A 23,130-nucleotide genomic window follows, 5' to 3' on the forward strand; every position below is an offset into this window, starting at 1 on the left:
TGAATACTATTGCACGTCAAGAGTCTGTAGAAATATCCACAGCTATGATACTACTGGCATCGTAGATTTATGGGGGTCCGAAAGTTGAAGTTTGTGATTTTGATGCCATGTTTGGGGAGTAATATCTTAGGAGGGCAAAATGCTAAAAATTTCTGCTTAGGCCACAAAGTAATTCTTATGTGAATAAACTATTGCAAAAAATCATGACTGATATTATGTTGAGAAAAAAGTAAGGACATGGTAAAAACGCGAAGAAAGCAGATGCGTGACGATGGTCATAGCCTGGAAAAAATTAAATATTTTGATATGTTGCATGCTAGATCTCAAAACCTAAGTATGGTTCAGCAATTAGGTCCGCTTTTGTTCGTGTTCAGTTGTGCCAAAGCTTGCGAGTGGCCTTTGTGCCGTCTTTCTAGCTCCATGATCATTGTCACGTCTATATGGTAAGGAGGTTATCTGCCCCCTGCATCCACGACACCCATTGTTGAACTGGACCGCAGTATTAAGGCACTTAATGTATCAGCAAAGTATCATTGAAATCCATTTCCAGTTACGGAAGTTAATATGTTCACAAGGTTGGGTTACACCTACCTATCCTATCCGGCTGAAAATGTCGTATTTGTTAAAAATAATTAAAATGATTGTTGCTTCCCTTCTCTCCTATAGTATTACAACAGTAGCTTTTAGTAGCTGTAATTACAACAAGTTCTCGCAATTACACGATTTAAGCAGTGTTGCAAACTTCAGCAATGTTTTATCATATCTTCGGAACGGTTTGAGATATCGAAGTGTTGCAAACGGCAAAATAATTTACACATCCATTACAAACCATACAAGTAACTAGATATGATACTTATCTGAGCACTTTTTCGAAATTAAGACTTTCAAAAAAAATAGAGAGTTTCAAGCCCTGGTAACTTCGTTCCTATTCATTCGAAACAAGTCATACCATGACCATGGTATCCAACACTAAAGTGCTTTCAATGTGCATTATCCTGTGCATCTCCGTTATGCTCTATTTGCGTTAGAGGCTTCCAAACTTTGGATGTTTGTGATACTGTAACATCCTTAGTTTGGAATACTGAATAATACAAGTAATATTTTAAGTTTACGTTTGACAATTTGATTTGAAATATGTAATAATCTGGCGTAGTGCTGTTTGAAAAAAAATATAACTTGATATTGGCTTGGCAACACTGTTTGTTGGGTTTTTCTGTTTAATACATACATAGATGTCCCGCTCGTTATACTTGCTTCATGCAAAGTTTCGCTTTTCTCTCTTTTGGATTGTCCGTTATAGCGGATGGTCAAGAAAAAATGGTCCACCCTGTTGACGTAGCAATGATCACGGAGGTAGAAAGATGGAACAAACGCCATGTTTTGCACAACTGAACACAAACAAAAGCGTTCCTAATTGCTAAACCATGCGTAATTTTTGAGATCTGGAATGAAACATATCGAAATATTTAAATTTTTCCGGGCTACGACCATCGTAACATGCGTGCTTTCTTCGCATTTTTACCATGTACTCACTTTTTTCTCCATATATAGGTGTGGATATTTTTGCAGACTCTTAGATGAAATGGTATTCTGCACAAAATTTATGAACCCTCCACTTTATGCCAATCCAAATTACAGCCCCTTTAAAAAGTGTAATTTTCTGTACTCTTTCTAGTGATTTCATGTATTGGTTTGCCACCCTGCATTTTTATTTAGAAGCAAGAATATAAATTCTCCGTGTACCTCAGTCCCTCCCCTAAACATTCGTTTTGGTTTGGTGTTCGTCTGATTCGTACGTCCTCAGCAACTGTAGTTTTCGTAAACGCTTGCAAATGCAAAAAAAGGCACTCCACTAACAACAAAGATGGCCGCCATTCAGGAACACTTGTACATACGACAACGTGAATGATGTTATTGACCTTCCCATGCACAAGATTCGTCACATTCAAATTTTTATAATTTTCGGAGATGGTCGAGCAACCACCTCTGGACCACTTCGTATGGATTGACCCTTAATCACCATACAACCAAATTTTTGGTATCGGTTATCGTTTTCGTTGTATAACAATCAACGTTAAAACATGTTTGAATAGGGATTAAGAGGAAAGATAGTACCTATTCCTAGAACGCTAAATTGATTCCATAATAGCGCTTCTAACTATCTTTTAGCGTTTTTATTCTATCTAGATCAATATCGAAACCGAAAGACGTAATGGATTTCTACCATTTAAGGTTTTAGTACAGACTTAAGGATGGAGATGAAATTTATTGTTGAGACGCTTAGTCGATCGGAGGAAGCCGTTTTTCTTTATCAATTACCGTTCCTACTTCATAGCAATAAAGGTTAAGATAGGAAGTAGTTGATTTTATGCCACTTTCCGTTTTACTAGAGACTAGAGTGAAAGTGAAATATTCTTAGGACGTTTAATCGATTGCACATAACTGTTTCTCGATCCGTTTCCCTCTGCTTCTATCTTTCCTCTATGTGATGAAGTATTTTAGCGAAAGAGCTCATAGTATACTTTTCTTTTCAAAGTACTGATTACGTTTTTACACGATCTTCTGGTAAATAATTCATTGTCTATTCCCGTTTCAGGATTCCTTTGTTCTAACCATACAATATTCAGGTAAACGAAACACTTCTGTCAAGTTTCGATCCTACAAAGGCGAACGTCCTTCTAACTACCGGGTAGGGCTGATCCTATTCTGGTATAACTCAACAGAATCTTAACAAGAGAAGTTATCCAATGGCTGGATCACACATCGTGAGAATTCATAACCTTCCTCATCGCAGATGACAGTCTACTGAATGGAATAAATGGCAAGTCAGCAACGAAATGCTCCCTAAAAATGGGAATGCATTAGCGTTTCCCAACCAAATCAGACAATAGTATCGAGGGTAATATTAGCAATATGTGGCTTTCCGTTGTGCTGAATCAGAACAATACATTTGCAATTTACAAGTACTGGCTTTACGATATTCAATTTTTATGGAGTTTGGTTTATCTTCTCTGCCTGTGTGTGTGTGTGTGTATCCGTCCGTCTGAGAGAAAAAAAGAACCCAAGAATTACTTGATGGCTCACGATCAATTTTAGCCAGAATGTAAAAGGTGAAAAGGAGAATCGAGTTCGCGATGAAGGTAATATTCGAAACGGAAGTGTGATAGAAATCAACCATTTCCGGTCTTAACGTTGATCACTACAAAGCAGAAACGATAACAGATAGAAATAAGTTGTCTTCCGCAATGAATTAAATAGTTTCAAGAATGTATTCCGTCTCTATGCTTAATTCTCTACTAAAATCAGAAGTTGTAGAAATCTGCTATTACTTCCGCTTTCAACATTAATTGGAAAAATATCAAGCCATACAAACCAAACCCCTTCACGTGATGTACACGTGATACTGATATTTTTTCTTGCGAATACTAATTACATTGATTTTGTAGCCATGGAGCAGCACGTCAGCGCTCTATCCAGAAATGAATTCTTTCCCTGAGGAGATAACAAAGAAACACATGTATCTCCTTATGTTGCTTTTTAAACTGCAGTCAATTCTTGTGGCACTCATCATCCCATCCAACATTCAACCGTTTTCCAGCTGGTGCAAGTAATGCCGAATGATTTCAGCACAGAATGCATTTTCCAATAATCCACATATTTGCTTTCCTTTCTTCCTTCCTCTCCCTTTTTCCCAATATTGGTCTCAATTACCTCGACAAAAGCCCCATTGTCTTGCTTGCTCGAGGGCGTACATTTCGTAGTGTATTCTGAGGAGATTCTTTGCACTTCTTTAATGTGTTAATGTATTGTTGTGTAGCCCGCTCAATAATCATATTTTTCTTCTTTCTGTGGCGTTTGCTCACAGTTGAATCACATAAAACTCCCATACAACGCTGTGCCAGTTCGCATGTTTCATCTGCTTTCACTGACGTCCACGCTGAACTAGGCAGTTCACAAACTTTAAATTAGAAGGCAGTGCACTCTCTAATATAATACCTCACTTCTTTGTCACCTTGAAACAAAAGGTGAAAGAACTGTATACAAGGTCACTACGTGAGAATAGTTTTTTTTTTTTTTTTTTTCATTTTCTTAATACTTCCTTTACACTAAAAAGACGTTGAAACTGTACCTTAAAAATAAGCTTAATATGCAGAACGTCACTCGCTCACCACTTCCAAAGTTGAGGAACGGAATTTTGCAAATATTTTAAATGCTGTGGTAGATAAGAGCGAATTTTCTATTAAATGGTGAAAGTTTCAACTACCTAAGAAATCGAAAGTTTCAACTACCTAAGACATCGAAAGTGGCCTATTCAGAACGAAGTCGATGTTTTTATTAGAACTTGATATTCTGCTTCAGATTTAGAATGTATATTAGAAAACAAGAAACTATTATTTTAATCACTTTTCCCAAAGTACTCCCTCCCCTCTCCTAGAAATGACGTGCAAATTGTGACTAGAATAGTTTTAACATAAATCACTAATTTTTAATGATGATCTAAGGACAAAAGAAATTTTGTAAAAACATGCTTTGAAACCGAAGTACTTTATTCTCTTTTACACTTTCCAAAATTGAATAAAAAAAACTACATTCAATTTAAAAATATCGACTTCAGCCTGTTTATTTAGTGAAATTTAGCATCCATTTTCAGCAGCAAGATTATGATAGACGTAGACGTACAGATTAATGTGGAATTCGGACCACCGTAATTCGTTTAATGCTCTCCCATTGGGAATAAAATCTCAGGCTCGTGCACCAAAGAAGTACGTGCTAGCCATCAGATCAGCAGGGTGGGTTCTCCGATCTGTTGTGGAAATTGGGAAACTTAATCGTTTGATAGAAAATTAAGTATTTAGCTATCTAGTACTTAAGAATACCACAAACTGCAACGTTGTTTAACTTTAAAGGGATGAACAAGTCGTATCTTGTGTATTAAGAATTGAGCTTAGTTCAAAGGTGGTATTTCAGAAAGAAACAAAAATTAGAAATATGTGTTTGTCATTTTGTTGTGTACAGCCCAAATATGGGTAAAACTTGATAATTTTCCTTTACAAAATTACCTTTTGGTCTTGATAGACCACCTGCAGTCGATTTTGAAAGTTCCAGACACCATTACGAAATTTGATACCTATAATTTGATATGTTATTACCTTGTTTCAATACTCGTACTTGCAACACGAGCTAAGTTGAAGGTTTATTATGTGTCAGTGTCTGTGCAACAGCTATTCTACCGGCGTCAGCTTAGTTATTTTTTTCCGTGTCTGTGTGTGTGTTTCTATAAGTAACACAAAAATATTAGCACATTATACGTATGTCAGGAAGGAAAGGGTAGAAAGTCAGAACATAGTGTGCATGTTTTGTATGATTACCTGAAAGATATTCTTGACAATTTCATTTGACCTTAACAGTTTTCTCTGACAAATTCCTACAGATAAAATAAAAATCAACACCTGAGTAGATTTTCGATGTAGTTAACAGACTGGAAAGTTCCCTAAAAATCAGCAATTATTCCCTGTTAGGGTCATACCTTGTGATCAAGAATTTTGGATTAGTAAAATGAAGGTTTCAGCAAAGTAATAGGGTACATAGTGTCTACGGAATTATAGAAAATTTGATAAAATTGCAAATCCAGGGAATTTTGGTTAAAAAAATAACATGTAGTGAAATTTTGTTCTTCAATAAGTGTTGGGAAAGTTAATATGGAACACACCCTGTATACGAAGAGAAAAAGGAAAGGGAAAACGTGATAAAGTTTACTTCGGGATTAGTAAACTTTATTTATCATTTTGTGTACATATTTGAACTAAATGTTATATTACTGCCTAGAACAAAATTAGTGGTTTCAATGAACATAATTTCTTCAAAGGGGTGAAAGATGATGAGCCCGTAACGCCTCCTGCTCAATTTGCGTACCATGTAAGAAGAATCCTCATAAGGGAATCATAAATGAATAACATTAGAATAGCACCACAATATGTTCCAGAAGAACAAAAAGAGTTTTACTTTAATATTTTGAAGGAACTGGCGTGATCTACTGTCATATATTGAATATGATTAAATGTGTTCTATTTATTTCTTTTTAAAGGTAAAAATACATTTTTCAAAGCTACAACCTTTTAAAGCATTTTTTTTTTTTTTTTTAACTTCCCATATATATTCTATATTAACATAAGAACATTCTGGTTTGATAAAATAATAAAATTTGAGGGAAAAATATACTTTTTAATCCCCGGATTACTGTTATTTGTTACAAGAGCATCAGTCCAAACACTTTAAAATGTAAGTAAAATATTTTGGAATGACTTATGTAATTAATCTTATGACAGGGTTGGCAAAAACCATGGTTTTTATTGAAAAAAACAAAAAACCAGTTTTTTTTGTTTAAACCCGTTTTTTTTTCTTTTTGGTTTAAACCAGGCTTTTTTTGGTTTAAATAATTTGCTCTATGTATTTATATCACAGATGGACAGAAATAAGTTTGTTTCGCCTTGGTGTTATTATGCAACAACCGGATTATGTTGGAAGGGATCACACACGGAATTCAACCGCTTCTCGGCTTACATCTGAGGGGAACTGTCCTTCATTTGGACTTGAAACTGGGACTAATTGGCCACAACTGCAATACGTCTGCCGACTACTCACGAAGGACTCCTGATAAAAATACGTTGTACTGATCTTTACATACTTGTTAATATAATTGTCAAGAGTCATTTCAGAAGGACAAAAAGATAAATAGTTGCACAAGTGAAACCATTATACAGATTTACATATGAACAATTTCAAAATACTGCACAGTACAAAAGAACTAATGTCCAAGTTAGTTCACTACGACTTTTGTTATTCTAAGTTAAAGAAATACAACGACTTAATTTGCGTATCAGTACGAAAAGTAAATAAAAATACGAATTATTTGAGTCCACTTTGACCCATTTATACATAAATAGATACCAGAGATACTTCTGATTTCAAAAATGCCTCTCGTGCGGTTTGTATGACGCCCCCTTCCCCCCAAAGTGCGGCATTTCGATGTATTTTATCAATAGTAAATATTATTAGAACGAAACAATATTCAGAATTTTTCTTTGATTGCAACTGCATAATAATAATAACAAACTATAAAAAAATCACATAAGAAACATTCATAAACTTATACAAAAAAAAAAGTTGTTTTTGTAGTTTAATCCCTTTGAGTAATGAATGAGGAATTTAGGTCTGAATATAATACGAATAATATACGGGAGTGAAACGTGATAACCCACAAATGTGTGTCCATCAAGATTTTACGAACACTTACGAACATTATTCGCTTTTTAGTTTAAACCAGTTGGTTTTTTTAAAAAAAAAAAAAAAACAGATGGTTTAAACCATGGTTTAAACCAGCCAACCCTGTCTTATAATATTGTGTATTTACATATCTACCTTCTAAGTGCATGTAAAAAGAAAATTACAAGTACGTATATTTATCTTCGTTTTGTTGTAATTTTCCAAACGTTTCATTTTGTGGATTGATGACCTTCTAGTAAAACTCGATTCAAGCTAGAGTTGCTATTACAGAATGAAACATATGATATATTCAATATTTTAGAAATTACTTTGTCTTTCAGACAGGGATATACAGTAAACCCCCCTTAACACCAATTCGCTTAAGCCGAACACTCGGTTAACAGGAACAAAATTTCGGTCCCGGCAGCGATACGTTATCTTATAGGAAGTTTTATCGGTTAACACGAATTTCGGTTAGCAAGAATTACGAACTCATTTTCAGTCCTTGCGTCGTAAGAGGTTTCCATTTAACACGAGCTATCAACATTTATTTTCTCAAGCTCAGTTTTTGCAATACAGTATTTATACAGAAGAAAATTGCCTAGTAAATAAGAGAGAAACAAAAATGTTTTATATATATATATATTCTGATGAGATGTCAATTCTTTCTTGTCTCAAGCGCTGAACACTACAGCTGCTTGGCAGACGAGGTGGTGACAGCACAAGACAAAACAACTCCTCTACTCGCCTTTCTGGCTGTAAACTGGTAACAGTAGTCATAAATATGCAACTTTCCATTATCAGCGGAGTTGCGAATTTTATAACTTAGCCTGGATTTTCTGCGTGAAATTTTCAAGAATCGGAGTTCGTGAACTTGGTTTATGCTCCCTGTTTGCACCACTTGAATTTTCGGGTGTGAACAATATTGACATTATTTTTTCTCGTAAATTTCACCTCTGAGGTTAGGGTGAGAACATTCAATTTTCGAGCGAATACGGTAACAAGTACAGTTCTGTGTTTAGACGTGATTTTCTGTTGTTTAAAAGTGAGCTAGTACGAGGGGAGTCATGACCAAGAGGAAGCAGACAAGTATAGACCTGAAAACAAAACTAAAAATCCTAGTTTTCAGCAAGTTGCTGAAGGCAAGAGTATAGTGTGCCGTGAAGTTACCAGACGTTTCCGTTCCCGTCTGAGAGTGCAATATACAGGAATTTTTTACGAGAAAATTATATCTGACTACATTGTTTGAAGTTACAAGTACAGTTACAGTATTATTGTAATGTATTTTTCTCAAGTGGATTTTGTGTGATGTTGCAAACTGATGCTATAAAGAGGATTGATGTATGCGGTAATATAAACCTTCTTCTTAATCTTCCAAGATAAGAGAATCCAGGTACTGTAGTGTTTTCTATGACGACATGCATAATATACTGTAGTGCGTATGTATGGTCTGTATACTGTAGTCTGTATACTAATATACTGTAGTGTGTATGTATAGAAAAAGCTGTATTCCAAAAATAAAATTTGGGTCGTTCGGTTAACACGAACTCTTCATTTTTCGGTTCTTTGGGATTCGTGTTAACAAGGGTTTACTTTATTTAGCTACAAAAGAATGGAATTCATAATAGTCACTACAGATCATAAGCAATCGCATTGCACTTATTTTATGAATAATCACACAGAATAGCTCCAAGTTGAACTTAAAAGTCCTTTTCTCTCTGTCTACAATAAACTGCTTCCTGATGGAGACCCTACAAAAGCTTCAATGAAGAGTACACTATGAACAAGAATTCTACGTTTCACTTCCTTACAAATTGATTTCTGTTCTTCTTGGGACTTGTCCCCTGCAAACATCAAAGATAACTATTTCAAAAATTCCTGATAATTCAAACACTAAGTACAGTGCTTCTATAGTAACCTACAGTATATTTGAATCTATAACTAACGTATTTAGTGAATACTACATACAATTACCAAAAAAGCTGTAATCCAAATTTGTGCAGCCGACACATATCATCTACGTGTAAATAATTGTGTCCCTTGGTGTTCCTTGCTTATTCAAAGGTTACACTGTATCAAAGTACAAATTGAGAACAACGATAATCGAAACATTCTTGTATTACATTTTAAGAACAGTTATAGCAAACATAAACATTTTACCAAAACATTCTTGTTACTGAGTATTACCCTAATAGCTCTACAAACTGTTTGTTTTATGGAAATACATATGTAGAGGTATTCACATCATAGAAAATATAACTCTTAATTATGCAGCCGTAACTGTTTAAGCTTCCTGAAAATACCAGCGACGATTGATTAATGCTTCTGGGTCTCTTCCTCAGTGAAGGGAAAAAATCTTTGAAATCTTTGAGTTTTACGTCCCACGGTTATGCCGGTTAGGCTAAAGGAGACGATGATGATGAGAGATGAGTGAAATGGTAGAATGAAGAAAGTGGGAGGAAACGGGAGAACCCCGAGAAAACCCACGAGCACGGTGTTTGTCCACCACAAAGTTCACTTGGCGGGGGGCTGAGATCGAACCCGGGACCCCAAGCACCTGAGGTGAACGCTCTACCAGTGAGCCACCGCGCCCCCCTACAGTGAAGGGAAGATCCCAACCTACATATTTTCGTGAGAAGCCAACGACTTAGGCGGTAAACGTAGGTAGGGATTAACTGACTCTAGGGATAAGGAGTAAACCTCTACCAGATACCAACGGCTTCCTTCGAGGGCGGATGAGAGGGGAGTCAGGGCATATTTTTGTCCTCAGGATGGAAAACTGCCCTAAATGAACCACAAGGGGTTAACTGCACACAGATATGGAAAGGAAATAAGATTTTTTTTTTTTTTTTTTTTACTTTTTTTCTCAGCACCAAAAAGCTATGAGTAGCTGAAGAAGTGCTCAAGAAGATGAAGAAATGCTGAAGAGCGAAAACCAAGAACATCAAATATATTGAAAAGTGAAGTAATACACACCATCAAAGCCATGTGAAGAAGGAACGCCATTGGAGATAACTTACCAACAGATTTGCTCACGGAATTAGGAGATAATGCAGTGAAAATAGTGATTTCACTTAGTAACAAGATATACTTGAATGAAAAATGGGCGAAGATTTTCGAGTTGTTACAATTGTTGCATTACCTAAGAGAAAGCTAGCAAAGAAGTGCACTGATCAAAGAACTATCAGCCTTATTTCCCACACCGGAAAGATTTCTGCACGCATACTGAATATGCGACAGGAAAATACGATAGATAATACTGAAGGAAGATCAATTTGGATTCCAGAAAGGAAAAAGCGCCAGAGGTGTTATTGTGTTAATGAGAATTATATCAGAACGAGTTCTTGACGTAAAGGAAGAGTTGCGTCTGAACTTCATCGACTGGCCCCTTTTCTTTTCTAACGAATACCGATTATATTTGAATCAAGATTTTTTTTCTTGTTTTTATTTGTTTAAAATATATTAATTAACCGTCTTTCGTGGAATGTACTAAACCAAAAGGTGAAACGTGCCTACTGCTATTTCTTCACTAAAATTAAAATGCAAAAAATCCCAAGCAAAAAAAAAAAAAAAAGTTTTTTTTTTCTTTCTGAGGTCCTGCATCTCTAACATGAATTTTTTTTTTCTAATTCTTCACCTGGTTTAAATTTTGATTCCTGAAAATTCTTTGCACTTTGAATCTTTAGATCCTCCCAGGATTCTTGTTTACGGGTGGTAGAAGTACGACAAAAGGGATAGAAAACATCAAAGAAATATAAAGGAAGAGATTTACTTGGGTAGATCAGTGCTAAACACACCTTGTCGATTCCTGACGTTCTAAAGTGGAATGTTCACCATATACAAGGATCGAAGGGAGAGCCGAAAGCTTAGAAGTGCAATGCGTTATCAGGAATCAGGATTTAATGTTAATGAAATAACTGTTAGCATATTGTCTGAAGATCTCAATTTGCGTGCGAAGAAATAAGATTTTCGTATGGTAGCTGAGAGGCACTTCTGTGGTACAAGCAATAATAAGGCCCACTGTGATCGAATTGGTGGGACAGAAAAGAGGCTTACAGCAAAGGCCAACCTTCAGCGACCAACAGGGATATAAATCCACTCCTAGCCACAAGCTTGAATTTCGTGTACAGAACATAAAAGGAACTTGTTTTGGTAACTGAAGACGAAACCAAGGAAAAACAAGAATATCTCAAAGATCACTTCAAGGAATCCTGGAGATTTGATGGAACACGGAACCACCATTTTTACATCCTCACGACGCATCTAGTCTCCTGATAAATAAATCATCATTTCATACGAAACATATTCAGAGTTGAGGGATCACGGGTACTGATCATTGTAAATGAAATAGCTCTAAATGATTATCTTGTTTTTGATTACATTGAAGTGTAATATATAGACAAGGTGATTGATATCTCAAGGGAAACAAATGATATTCTGCAAACTAGTTGGCTCAGCAGCAAACTTTGTTTAGCAAAGAAACGACATTATTTCGGTGAAACTGAACATCACTTCATGTTCTGACATCATGTGAATTCGCCACAGCTACTGGAAGAAAACACAATATTACTCGTAAAGAAAGTGCCGAACTTCCTAACAAAATTATAAGCCTAACAGAAGTACCTTTATTTTAACATCACGTACAAAACTGATTTATATTAGAAGTACAATATGGTAATACAAGCATGTTGTAGTGACTGCTTCGTTCAACAAAAACCAAATCTCATGCCACGATATTTTATCACTTTCTCTTACAAAGAACACACAGAACAGAGGAAACAACCACAAAATGAAGAACAAATAACTTAAAGTTTGTTTTGGCCTTACAAAACTTACATATCCTTTTAAAATTCTTTGAGTTTGCATTTATAGGGAATATAATATGAAAAAAAATATATATATGTATTTTCTCCATTCATCAAGCAAGTTTCATTTTAACAATTTTACATCTTAATTAAGATATATCAGGGATGCGGAAAGACAGGATAGGAAGAGCAAGTCAAGAAAGGTGAAAATCAAGCCCTTCACTAAGTTAAGTTATTAAGCATCTTGAACACATTAACATCCATTTACAAAGCGATAATTTTCATCTGGGTAGGGAACAATGTTATTCTCATTGTGTACATTTCATGCACAAATATAATTGCATTGTGTTACGGTAACAATTAAAAGATACGGGATGTGAGAGCTCGGAACACGGAATTTATCATGTATACCTTTCAAGCTGCAAAAATTCATGCGGTCGCATTTCTTTTAGTGATTATACAGTCCCACGATTATGCAGTCATAACTTCGTAATAATTAGCAAATATAATAATGCCTTTCAATTTCTACGAAAATTTACTATTAAAGTGAAACATGCTATGGTTTCCATTTAAGACAACTACGTAAAATTCAAGATGGAGGACGTCTTTGTGTTATGTCCTCAAACACGTTCCCACATCCCTATTCCCTACCTACATTGTTACTATGGTTATATTTTGTAGCGTTTACCACTTATTAGGGTGTTTCCACACTGTTGAACCATGCTGAAGAAAACCAAATGGGGGAAATATTGCACAGATGATAAAAGGAAAAAAATAAAATGCAAGGAAAGACAAAGACCTGTAAAAACAAGTATATCAGATAAAAACTACTGACAAAATGACTAAACACTACGTAACAATCTTTGTTCTATATGTTTTATGTAATGGATTGTTGTGCCGATGGACGGAGTTAGAATAAATAAATAAATAGAAATAAATAAACAAGAATTTTAGGAATGATCCAAAAAATGGATCAAAAAATTGCGATCTTAGCCGATAACTAGTTTTTGGATCAGGCACAAAGTTTTTGAACAATCCCTAAATCAAGTTTTCTTTTTCTTTTTTTTCTTTTTTTAACGGAATAAGTACATCATACTGAGTTAAATGATACTTTAGGTTTGTCTACACTATATGTAGTTCTCCAGATATAAGGCCTAAAAGAAAATGTTTGAAATATATTGGATCTTTTGATCCAAAAATAATAAATAAGGATGAAAGGGCATGTTTAAATATATCAGATACCAGGCAATGTGCTAAGAACAAGTGACTTGTCTCCTGCTGAGGGGAAATATATCGAGATGAAAACGAAAGGATAAAAAACTGAAGAGTGTATAGATGGTAAACAGAGTATGAGACAGTAGCGTCTGCTATGTAATAAGCCCTAAAGTTACAAAAGCAGAGTGGAGCTTTAAGAAAGAAAAATTCAAATCAATCAAACAAAAATATAACATACCTTACTATAAAAATGTAATGGATGCAAAATAGCGTCATCGCACGAAAGAAGAACGAGAATTAAGAAAGGTAACTTCAAGGAAAATAATAAAACGAACGTAATTTAACATTTCGGTAACAAATGAAACAGCAAATAGTAATATTGATAAAAGACTAATAATACAAAAGGAAAATATAGATTTAGAAAAAAGGAACATATTAATAAAAACTTTCCTGATGGCACTTGCGAAAACGTTAGGCGAAACAGAGAATAATTTTAACCTAAATACAATGGAAAATTTGGTAGTGACAGGTGTGAATTAAAACGTAAAGTTACATTAATCAACGAACAATTTTTTTGCAAGAACACAACGTACAGTATAAGATATGAGGACGAGATAACGCTAGTGTGTGCCTAATGAAAATTTGAGAGCTAAAAAAAAAAAAGGAACAATTAAACCTAATTAAAACGAGTTAATTTTGAGTTTTAACGCCCCATTCAGCAGAGAGGTTATGTAAAACGTGGACCGACTGATTAGCGTGGAATCCGAACCATATGAGCTCCTGCCGAGAGTCGAACCCATCTCTCCTACGCCAAGGGCGCGTACGCTAACCTCTTAGCCACGAATGAGCTCTGAACCTAAATAAAAGTTGAAGTGTGAACTCTATTTAAAAATTTTTGAATGTAAAAATCAAAGAAAGAATATTTTAGGTTCTTAGGAATTACATCTTCTCATTTTTTAAAATATGTAAACTGCAGTCTTAGATTGTACTTTCATAATATGCTTGATGAAGGCAATGCTATATACGGGAAATGGCAGATTAGTACTAACACTATTTACTTGCGTCAGCTTTTATATTTATTTAGGTTATACGTAGTTCGAAAGTTAGAATTACCACCATTTTGATGGATAATTTCAAATTTCGTATCCTTTCTTTGTTTGCATAATACTGCCTGCGTGATTTTCAATTTTGTTCTTAAGATTTCTCTACCGCTCAGCGTGAGAATCCCAACATAACCGTTTTCAAACATCAATAATTTTCAAAAGTTAGTAAAACTAAGTAGTTGCTGAAATAATAGTATATTCTGTTGCCTAATTGCTTGCTTTTCTGTTTATTGATTCTTTGACAACCGTAAATGCGTCACTTTTATTTTCATAGTGCATACTCAAAACTTTCTATGACAAGTTTCAACAGTTTTTATTAGACTTCCAAACTATGCTATGCTTAAGTATGACAACTCTTATAGAACGGTTTTGTTGTCCGCACGTCCCTCTGTCAACAGGTATCAGAGCAGAAACGGTAAGATGACTTTTTTAAGTAATCGATTAAGTGTCCAAAGAATATGTTTCATCTCCTCCATGAACACTCTATTCAGAGCGAAAGTGATTCAAATTAGCTATTTCTGGTTTCAATGTTTATCGCCAAAGAACGAAAACGGTAAAAATTGCAAAAAACAATGCTTTGCAAACGATTCAACGTCTCAAGCCAACATATAATCACTATCTACAACACTCTACCGAAATCGGAAGTAATTAAAATTTACTATTACTTTCAGTTTCAACTTTTCTCGCCATAGAACGAAAACTGAAACATACAGCTAAAAAGCTGATTGCTACAAACAATTCAGCGCCTCAAGCTAACATGTCATGACTATCCACAAGGCTATACCAGAACCAAAAGTGCTTCAAATTAATTATTATTTCCGGTTTCAATACTGATCTCCACAGAGCAAAAACTGTCAAAAATATCGAGATGCAATTTTTTACTTCTTTTAATTGTTTATTTTTATTTTATTTTTATTTATTTATTTATTTAATTATTTTACACACACACACACACACATTATATTATATATATATATATATATATATATATATATATTGCAATAGATACAGCGACTCGGGAACAGATTCTATCTTTAGTCTTATTAATCTACTAGCAGCGTTCACCCCGCTTCGCTGCGGTCACCCCGGAACGCAATAAACGTTGTTACTTAGATAATTTTTACTTTTTCGCTTTCAAGTGATATGATAAAAACCATAGAAGATTGCAGTAAATGTTAACATTATATCGCCTGTCATTTATGTTAACCCGCCCCGCTTCGCTGCGGTCACCCCCGAACGCAATAAACTTTGTTACTTAGATAATTTTTACTTTTTCGCTTTCAAGTGATATGATAAAAACCATTATAACGCCTGTCATTTATGTTAACCCGCCGAGTGACACGGTCATGCGGGTTGCATATAAATACGTTTATTTTTATACCTATGATGAACTAACAAAGGATTTGTACGTAATGGACACCTGAATGGTCAATTATCTCAAGACACTGGTAATTGAAAATTAAAGTGATATGATAAAAACCATCTAGGGTCCAAATCCTAATAACCCCCCAAAAATAAAAGAAATTGGTTCAGCCGTATTAGCGTGATGAGCGGACAAAGGATTTGTACGTTCTCTTTTATATATATAGATAGACTAGCAGCGTTCACCCCGCTTCGCTGCGGTCACCCCGGAACGCAATAAACTTTGTTACTTAGATAATTTTTACTTTTTCGCTTTCAAGTGATATGATAAAAACCATAGAAGATTGCACTAATGTTAACATTATATCGCCTGTCATTTATGTTAACCCGCCCCGCTTCGCTGCGGTCACCCCAACCCGCCCCGCTTCGCTGCGGTCATCCCGGAACGCAATAAACTTTGTTACTTAGATAATTTTTACTTTTTCGCTTTCAAGTGATTTATAGCGCCTGTCAGTTATGTTAACCCGCCGAGTCACAGGGTCATGCGGGTTGCATATAAATACGTTTATTTTTATACCTATGATGAACTAATAACAAAGGATTTGTACGTATGGACACCTGAATGGTCAATTATCTCAAGACACTGGTAATTGAAAATTAAAGTGATATGATAAAAAACATCTAGGGTCCACATCCTAACAACCCCCCAAAAATGAAAGAAATCGGTTCAGCCGTATTAGCGTGATGAGCGGACAAAGGATTTTTTGTACGTATTGACACCTGATTGGTCAATTATCTCAAGACACTGGTAATTGAAAATTAAAGTGATATGATAAAAACCATCTAGGGTCCAAATCCTAACAACCCCCCAAAAATGAAAGAAATCGGTTCAGCCGTATTAGCGTGATGAGCGGACAAAGGATTTTGTGCGTTCTCTTTTATATATATAGATTGCAACTAGTAGTTACATTTCTCCAAATTTGAGTATTGAATTCCCATAGTTTGGAAGTCTACTGTAATTTCAAATTGGGAAACAAAACTCACTTGTTATTGTTACTAAGTGATTTGCAATCCCCGTATATCACTAAAGAATTTATATTTTCCCTTTGTATTATTAGCAACGAAGCTAAAGTTAAAAGAAATAAAAGTGAACTGAATTGTATCACGCGAAGACGAAGGAGAATGTAGACAACAGAAATACCTAGAACTGGAAGTAAGTTGTCGCTTTAAAGAAAGTACTAAAAGAATTGCCCTGTGTTTTTAAGGAAATTAAAAAGAAAATAAGATAGTCCTCCCAAACACTTGTTGATGAAGTACCGCCTTGTTCGGATAAAATATAATAAGTTGTTCTTTGACACAGAAGTTCATATATCTAGTTTAAGTCATTCGAGACATTCTCGAGAAAAGTGCGAAGAACTAAAAGCCGGAAATAGTAAAATATAGTAAACTCTAAATAAACCTGTGGTGTCTCCCAACAGATTCATGAAGAATTGTCAACCAAACCAATGATGAGGACAATTCATTCCCAACGGTAAAGCCGTAACCTTTGTAAAAAATGTGAACCCTTTCCTCCCTTAGGATACGTATTTCAGTAAAAATGTAATGACAAAGCCCAGTCGACCCAAATGCTATTTCAAAAACATAAGTTTAAGCTGTTCAAATGTTTTCTTCCCTTTTTTCTCATTTTATGGATACAAAATGGAAAATTAAAGAAAAGTATTATAGGAATTGCCACCTATCGTCATTTTTTGAAGCGGAATTTTTGAAACCGCTCGAATATGTATCCAATCATTTTAAAATAAGACCTTCATATATGAAGTTTCATCTCCCTAATTTAAAGGGTTCCAGACTCACTCTAGTTTAGATACATATTTTTAACCAATTTTTCTCTTGAGAGACATAATTCAATCAAAGTGAAATAATAAAAATTTAGATTGAAGTAGACATTACGTTCCAACATTCATTTCAAATGATTCAACAGTGTGATTTGTAAAGAGGACAAACAAATTTGAGGGGCTCCTCAGATGTCCTATTTTTGGTATAAATTTTGAAATTCCCTCCTATATCTTTAGAATACGAATAGAAAAGATTGTAAATAGCCTATGGTATATGCCCTACAGTTACCTAGAAATATGCCAAACCAACGATGTGAACTTTGTAATGGATTAATATAATTATAAAAAAATAACAGAATAGAATTGTTCAGATGTCAGGAAAATAGTTTGACTAAAGCGCCGTAGTGGCAATGTATGGAACTATAGCTATTCGAATTTTTTGGCACGCGTTATATGCTTCAGTTGTGAAGGTGAAATCAAACTGGCCGGAAAAAAAGAATTGAATTAATGAGTTAGTGAATGCTGTATTTAAAGTCTTGTTTAAAGCAATTACGATAATACAAGTGTTAAAAAAAAAAAAAAAAAAAGCAACTTTTGTTAATGTGATAGATATCAGTTATAAATTGTATTGGGTAAGTTTTACTGCTTACATATTTTTCTGGAAATAAGTAGTTTAAAGGTGTTTTAAACGAATGTACGATGATTCAGAAATTCATGCTTGAACTTGTATTCCAATAGAGCTTAACTTTGGTCAGTTAGAAGCCAAATAAAAATCTGAATGTTATTAATATATGAAGATATAATTTACGTTAGAGAATTTAAATCGAAAAGGTGTGTTCGTTCACTTGTTGTTAAACCAGTTATAGAACCGTTATTTGTTGCAATTTTCAATAAAGATTTATATTAAAACTAGATGAGAGCTCCGCCTCCACATCCTCGCTTTCGCTCGGCCTGCGGCCTCGCACTTCTTATGTATCAGCCTTTGCATCAACAGTGAATTTGGTGCATTTGCTTTTCATACTCCCTGTATTTGCCCAGCTGGCGGCTTCGCTCCCACGCCCCCGCCTCTGCTCGGCCTACGGCCTCGCAACCTCTTAAATTCACAATTCTACTGAACTTCAAGTTTCTTTTCCTATATCAATCATCTAAAAGATAAGATTTTGTATTCGAATAAAACACCCATTTAAATAACATGGGAATTTCTCCACCTCCCTTTAGACCCCTTAAAAATTAAAAATATTCATGTTTGGCAATTTTCCCGATGGCTAGTACCGAAAGGTGACAATCATACCAAACTTCATCATTCTAATCTTGCCGGAAGTGTCTAAATATTTTGTGTAGAAGACGTCTCGAATAAATAATACGGGAAAGATTTTTCAGTTCCTCATAAAACCACTCTAAAGTTGGAAATTTTTATTTTTACTGATTCACTTAGATAACGCTAACGAAAACGTACAAGCATTCTGCATTTCAAGTTTGTATTCCAATTCCAAGTACCTAAAATATCAGATTATAAGTCCAAAGAAAGGCCCATTTAAACAACATGGGGAATTTCTTCTTCTCCCCTTTAGATCCTCTTAAAAAAAAAAGTTTTGGCAATTTTTCTGTCCGTCAGTCTTAGAAAGCTACAAACATGTCAAATTTAATCATTGTAGCCCTACAGGTAGTGCCCAATAATTTTGGGGTGTAAAAGGTGTCCCATATAAATAACATGGAAAGATTTTTCAGTTCTCCCACATAAATTAGGATAGCATTATTTAAAAATTTGCTTTATCATTTCGCTTTATTAAAAGTTTTTAATAATAGAGTAATATTTAGTTGCAATTTTGAATTTAGATATATATTTTGAAACGCTCAACTATTCGCACCTATTTCTATATTGTTACCGACTAAATATTTAATGTGGAGGGGGATATTTAATGTCTCCTCGGCTAATGACGTTGCGGAATTTGAACGTCAATACTGAACGCACGTTACAACTTGCATAAAGGACAAACAAGCGAACAAATATCCGGGAAATTTTCAGGGAAATAAATCGTCCTAAGATAATCTATATATATAAAAGAGAACGTACAAAATTTTGTCCGCTCATCACGCTAATACGGCTGAACCAATTTCTTTCATTTTTGGGGGGTTATTAGGATTTGGACCCTAGATGGTTTTTATCATATCACTTTAATTTTTAATTACCAGTGTCTTGAGATAATTGACCATTCAAGTGTCCATAACGTACAAATCCTTTGTTATTAGTTCATCATAGGTAAAAATAAACGTATTTATATGCAACCCGCATGACCGTGTCACTCGGCGGGTTAACATAAATGACAGGCGATATAATGTTAACATTTACTGCAATCTAATATGGTTTTTATCATATCACTTGAAAGCGAAAAAGTAAAAATTATCTAAGTAACAAAGTTTATTGCGTTCCGGGGTGACCGCAGCGAAGCGGGGCGGGTTAACATAAATGACAGGCGATATAATGTTAACATTTACTGCAATCTTCTATGGTTTTTATCATATCACTTGAAAGCGAAAAAGTAAAAATTATCTAAGTAACAAAGTTTATTGCGTTCCGGGGTGACCGCAGCGAAGCGGGGTGAACGCTGCTAGTCTATATTAAAGTGACTATATAAAGTGACTATATAGTCTATATAAAATTGAAAGTGACTATATTAGTGACTCTTAATCTCTTGAACCGCCCGACCGATCTCGATCAAATTTTCAACATAGATAAGGTTTGGGCCTGGGGTGCTTCATTCATTTCATTTTTACAGTGCAACGAACGGGAGGGGGAGGGGTAAGATATATATATATATATATATATATATATATATATATATATATATATATATATATATATATAAAGTAAATATAAAAGTGTCTTGGTGATTTCATCACGCTTAAACCACCAGACCGATCTTGATCAAACTTTCAACATAGATAGGGTTCGGGCCTGAGATGTTTTCGTCATTTCACTTTTACGGTGCAACCTAGGGGAGGGGGAGGGAGGAGATATATAACAATCAATTTATATAAGACTGCAAGTGACTATTTTTGTAACTTAATACCTCTTGAACTATCAGACCTATCTCAATCAAATTTTCGAGATATATGAGGTTCGGATCTGGAAACATATCTGCAATTTCATTTTAACGGTAGATCCTAGGGGAGGGTGACGTATAAATAAAAACTAATAAAACGTAATAACTTTTGAACCACCCAACCAATCTCGATCAAATTTTCAACATATATGAAGGTTGGGACTTGAGATATTTTTTATCGTTTCACTTTAACGAGCCAACGTAGCGGAGGGGAAGGGGGAGATATATGTAAACAAATAAAATAAAAATGACTGCCTTTGTGACTTCATCACTCTTGAACCACCCGACCTATCTCAATCAAATTTTCAACATACAAGAGTCTAGGGGCAGGGATTGCTTTAGGCTATTCAGTTTGACGATGCAACGTAGGGGAGGGGGAGAGAAATTTTAAAATGATCAAAAATGACCGATATTAGTGTTGAATCCATAGTTTTCGGGCTCGATGAGAGAAACAGTGACACTTCTGATGCTGTTTTGAATCCAAGTTCAGCCCTGATTGTTGGAGACGGGGAGGGTACAACGTAGGGGAGGAGGATAAACATTTAAAAATAATTGAAAATGACTAATAAGTGTCAAATCCATAGTTTTAGGAGTAGTTGAGATTAACAGTGAAAATTTTGATGCCGTGTGTCGCAGCAAGGAGGAGGGGGAGGAGGAGCTATATATAATAATGATCGAAAATGACCAATGTTAGTGTCAAATCCATAGTTTTCGGGATCATTCAGATGAACAGTGACAGTTTCGATCCGGTTTAAACCTAAAATCAGCCCCGCCACTTGGGGGAGGGGAAGAAAGATATATATATATATATAGAAATGATCGAAAATGGCCACTATCAGTGTCGAGTTTATAGTTTTCTGGATCCCTTAGATGAACAGTGGTACTTTCGATCCCGTTTAATTCCAAATTCAAACCCACAACTTGGGGGAGGGGGAGGAAGAGATATTTAAAAATCATCGAAAATAACCGATATTAGTGCTGAATCCACATTTTTTGAGGTCGCTGAGATGAACGGTGACACTTCCGATGCCATGGCCCGCAACATGGGGGTAGGGGAAATATATATATGTATATATATAAATGGTCAAAAATGACAGATACTACTGTTGAATCTATAGTTCTTGCGGTTGCCGAAATGAACAGTGACACTTCAGATGCTATTCAGCCCTGACACTTGGGGAATGAAGAGGGATGATATACATTAAAATGATCCAAAATGAGCAATATCAGTGTGCATTTAAATTATTTATTTCAACCCAGCGAAGAGGGTAATATATTCTAGTAAAATTATAAGAACAATCCCAGCTGAAAGCTTAAACATCCTAATAGTGGAAAAGCTTGCACATCTTTAGTATTAGAAGATTCAATTAACTCCTGGATAAAATGTAAAGATATAACGAAAATGATCGGAATTTTAGAAAAGGTACCAGATAATAATAAACTTCATCAACTACCGGACAAAAATATAAGCGAGGAATGGATAAACACAGAAAGGCCCTAAATTATTATATGTACCAACTCTGGACAGAGAAAGGAAAATTGGGCACATTGAAACAGAGACTATGCAAATCTTTCCAGATATTGTCCCACTAAGTCAGACCTTAAGAGGATAAATATCGACAATAACTACGCGTGTGAATGTGGAGAAATTCAGGACCCAGAACATATTCTATGGAATTATGATAACTTTATAGAATTAGAAGTAATTACAATTTGAAAGAAACAGACTCAACAATTGGACATAAAGGAAATCATGATTAACAAACAAAATTTCGACAGTCTTGAAAACATTAATACATATAATAAGAAGAGCAAAAAAGAGAAAAGGAAAAATTATTAACAAAACTAGAATTGACTATTAAGAGGATTCAATAAAAAGGTATAAGTTCCAGAATTAACGAAAAAAAAAAAAAAACTCTCCTAATAATCAGGAATTGGTTGAAGACTTTCTGTTTTAATGTTAACGCTGATGTTGGTCTAGTAAATACTGTCTTGTGTGAGTTCAGTGTTGTTTAGTGCAGATCAATTGTTTCGTTTTGAGTTTGTGTGTGGAAAATAGAAAGAAGTTGTAAATATATAAAATAAATAAGTGGAAAACCGAAAGCAAATGCGAAATTAGTGGAAATATCAAACGAAAATATGTGAAATCAAACCAAATAAAGAAAAGCAAAGTGCTAAAATGTGTAAATGTTAGCAATGAATAAATGAAATAATAATAATAGTAAAGAGGTGAAAATATTAATAGGTATTTAAAGTATATTTACTCCATTTTTGTATCATTCTAGTAGCAGCGTTCGTGGCGCTATACAGTAGTAAAAACTGCCTATATAGGGAGGATTGGGACATGATGAAATGGGGAAGAATGGGACACTGCCCCACTCCTCCCTACTCACAATTATGAAAATATATTTTTATTATAATTCCTATGTTTCTGCTTGGCTAA

At 34.8% G+C, this 23,130-nt stretch overlaps 1 protein-coding gene across 1 annotated transcript in view; it reads right to left on the reverse strand.

The window, feature by feature from the left end:
• Nucleotides 1-23,130, reverse strand: part of LOC145673813 (pyrimidodiazepine synthase-like) — a 128,508-nt gene that overhangs the window by 10,478 nt on the left and 94,900 nt on the right. The window lies entirely within an intron of this gene.

Source organism: Thermobia domestica, chromosome 17 (genome assembly GCF_964235325.1).
Source record: "Thermobia domestica chromosome 17, izTheDome1.hap1.1, whole genome shotgun sequence".
In the NCBI taxonomy this organism is placed as follows: domain Eukaryota; kingdom Metazoa; phylum Arthropoda; class Insecta; order Zygentoma; family Lepismatidae; genus Thermobia; species Thermobia domestica.